This window comes from Misgurnus anguillicaudatus, chromosome 12, assembly GCF_027580225.2.
Source record: "Misgurnus anguillicaudatus chromosome 12, ASM2758022v2, whole genome shotgun sequence".
In the NCBI taxonomy this organism is placed as follows: Eukaryota; Metazoa; Chordata; class Actinopteri; order Cypriniformes; family Cobitidae; genus Misgurnus; species Misgurnus anguillicaudatus.
The window spans coordinates 15,888,438-15,892,141 of NC_073348.2; the positions used below are offsets into that span (position 1 = coordinate 15,888,438).

General features: G+C 36.5%; 1 long non-coding RNA gene across 1 annotated transcript; it reads right to left on the reverse strand.

Moving 5' to 3' along the window:
• Nucleotides 1-468: 468 nt before the first annotated feature.
• Nucleotides 469-2,155, reverse strand: LOC141369183 (uncharacterized). Its single transcript, XR_012372755.1, has 2 exons — nt 1,179-2,155; nt 469-685 (listed from the first exon to the last, which is right to left on the reverse strand). It is a non-coding gene; the product is annotated as an uncharacterized lncRNA (long non-coding RNA).
• Nucleotides 2,156-3,704: the final 1,549 nt, after the last annotated feature.

Consider the following 3,704-nt stretch of genomic DNA (forward strand, 5'->3'; position numbering starts at 1 on the left):
ATATAATAAAAGGGAATGAAACTTGCCAGCCTGATCTCACGAGACAAAAACCCTTGGGAGAAATTAATATATATTTATATATATAGATACGGTACACTGTAAAAAATAAATTGTTGGCTCAATGAATTATTTTTTAGTAACTAGTTCCACAGAAATTTTACATTCACTCAATTTCTGTCACCAAAGTGTTACCTGGATTGATGTTTTTTAGTTGGCCCAAATTTGACTCAAATATAAAAAAGTATGTTGGCTCAATTAGCTTTATAGTTCATTCAACTAAAATGTTTTAATCAGTTGAATCTTTAAAAACTTACAGCAAAGACTCTGTCAATTAAAATTTAAGTATTCACTCAATGTTTTATGTGTTACTTCAATTAATATTTATTATTTGGGATTTTTTTAATAACATTTTTAAATTATTTATCAAATAATTTATGCTGGTGTTGTAAACAAAATAATTAACTTCAGTCACATAAAAACAAAAGCTTTTTATTCACTTATTCACTTATCATACAGACTGAACATACAGAATTAAGTCTTCTTTAAATAGAGGGCATAAAACAGTCCAAAAAGCCTCCAAAGTCAGTCAGAACATCTCCAGGGCCATTTAGGAGACTTTCCTCAGCCAGTCCAAGCGGAGACTGTCTCGCTATGTCTCGGGTCTGCCTCTCACATCATCTCTGCTCTGGTTTGATAAACAGAGGAATATAAACACACACACATACATAAATAACATGTTTAATATAATAAAGTTTTACGGTGAAAGACTTTATTCCCTAAATAACGTTAGGCCAAATTTCCCTCAGACATCACACATTAAACACTAGTGGGCGGTTTTCTCGGACAGGGCTTTTCACTGACTAAAATAACTTACTGACATCTCTTAACATATGAGTGCTATTGTTTTGTCTCAAAATGCACGCCAGTATTGTATTATATAAGGTTTGTTTGTAAAAATGTCCCAATTATAATAAAGACCGAGTTCTAAACTCTGTCCGGTAAACCAACCCTATATCCAGGCTTTTTATCTTAACTAAAATAGCTCCACTTTACTTCAGTCACATAACATAACACACTTCTAATATATCTTTTCAAAAATATAATTACAAAAACGTCGAGTATTTGCGTCTTTGCCAATTAATATATTCTAAAATTAACATTTAATTACAAACACTTACCTGACGTGAACTTCAGGAAACGGCTGACTTGTGTCCTCCCTTGTGTGAAACAGTAAGTGATTCCAGCTGTTGCGTGCGGATTGATCTCAGATGAAATGACCTGTGATCCAGATCCTTCCGAGTTAAAACATTTTAAATTCAAAATACACAGACGCACGCGAATACATACATACATACATGCACGCGCGCGCACACACGCACGCACACGGGTACACACACGGGTATATTTAGAAGTTTTAAGATTGTTATGATATTGGGACTATTTCTCCACTCGCTCCTTCAGCTCTGAAGTTCAAATTCGCAGGCAGTACGCAGCCCAGTTATAACAAATGTGAAAGATATGAAATATCATTCAACAGCGATATCATTTAAGTGCAATCCTAAAATATGATTTAAAACATAACCCTTTTATTATTAAGTATAAGAAATTAAAATGAATTAAATCGCATGTTTCAACGCCACAGAGATATCAGAGCCAGCAGTCGATTTCTGATGGGCTTCCCGAGTCGAGGCTGCTCTGGGCGGGGTGTGAGCGCTTAAGTGTCTGTGATTTTCTGGAGCTCATCTGGAGCTCTTCTCCGTCCGACTCCGAAAGTGTCCGAGCACATTTTTAAATAGACGCTATCTATATTAACCGACCGCATATTTAAACTTAAAGCACATACATTCACGCCTGAACAACTCTTAAAATTACATTTTGTTACCAAATAACAGTAATATTATGAGCATTTTGTTGTCAGGAAACATAGCTGTCATAAGTCCACATATTGACCAGATTTGTCTTAATTAGTTCAGTCAACATAGCCATTCTGAATGTTGACTGAATTTGGAAATAACCATTCACTTAATGTTTTAAACACAGATTTATCTAGACTTAAAATAATATGTCTACTCAACTAAGCCCAAACAAGAAAATTGGTTTAACTTATATATTTTTGCCCTTCCAACATTTCATTAATTGGATTTTTTACAGTGTAGGGATAGGAAGTGGGTAAGCAGATTAAACTGGTTCAGCGGGTGGGCGTTGGTCGTGCATCGGCTGGGCATCACGTTGAAGGACAGCCAGTAGATCAGTGGTGCGATGACCTTCACAGCAACAGGAACTGGGTCTGTTTGTCTCATTGTCCTCGGGGTCGAGGACGAGACAGGGAGACAAAAACAGAGTTCTATTAGCGTAGGGGCCATTCCCATGCAATGCAGGTGTCATACGTTATAGTGGTTTAAGTCAGCTCGGTTCCAGACAGGCTAACTATTGCGGCAATAGTATATTACCCATATGAGGTATGTGACTGCTTTGTTCTTGACAAAATAACTACTGCGGGAAAAGTACATTTACTGGACATTTTATTTGAATGCTCTGTTAAAGAAGAATGTCTTAAGTTTAGATTTAAATTGATCGACTGTGATCGACTGGGTCTGATACTCGAACATTATTTGGTAAATCATTCCAGAGCTTAGGGGCCAAGTAGGAAAAGGATCTACCACCTTTAGACACAATGTACAGCCCTGTTATCCAATGAAAAGCTATGGTCAATGCAAACTAACAGACCTATAGTACAATTACTAAACAGTTACTTACACTAGTTTAGTAAAACATATTGGATAGCTTTGATTATAACTATTTAGCTACATGAGTAGTAAATACAATGAGTAGTTTTTAGGGCATTGCTCGGGCCACACCTAAGGTATAGGTGGTTGCTACGTAGTTGCTAGGCTGTTGCAAAGATGTTCTTAATGGTTTCTATGGTTTTTCTTACCACCTTGCTGCATCATAGTTTTTGTATTACTTGTAGATTGTTAAACAAATAACAAAAAAGCTGATTTTCCTTTTGAATTTGACAAATAAATTCTATAGTTTCCGTAAGTCAATTAGTAAAGTTTTGCTACAGCATTCACGCATTTGAATAATCTGTAAAGCTATCCTGTCTTATAGGCAGCGAGTGATTACGTCACAAGCTTAATGGAACCGGAAGGTATAACCCTTATAAAATTTACCATGGTTTTACTACAATTAGAACAAAAAAAAACATGGTTACTGTAGTAAAACCATGGTTACTATGAAGTAACCATGGTTTTCAAAAACCTTAGTTAAACCATGGTTGGTGTAGTAAAACCATAGTTTTGTAATCAATCAATACACCAAAAAACACACATGGTTACTAAACTTTTACCAAAATAAAACCATGGTTAATTTTCATAAGGGAAAAGGGAGGCAGAAAAAGCGCATTTCAGCTTTCTGTCATTCAGCACACTCTGTGTTAAAAATGTCTGTCAAAATTGTGTGCCAAAACTGTTTCTTAATCAGTACCAGTTCAAGAAACAGTTTAAATGGCTAGCGAGCAGTTCAGGAATTGTGTGTTCCCCTGTCTTCATTTCATAACAGGCGAGGACACATATGAGTTATGTGTGCAGGGTTTGGGGGCAGAGCACGCTCAGGCAGCTCTTGAGGGAGAAGCCTGCAGTCATTGCGAGAAACTTTAGCTGAAAACCTCTGCCTCGGGCAACTCTGTTTGATCAGGAGGGCAA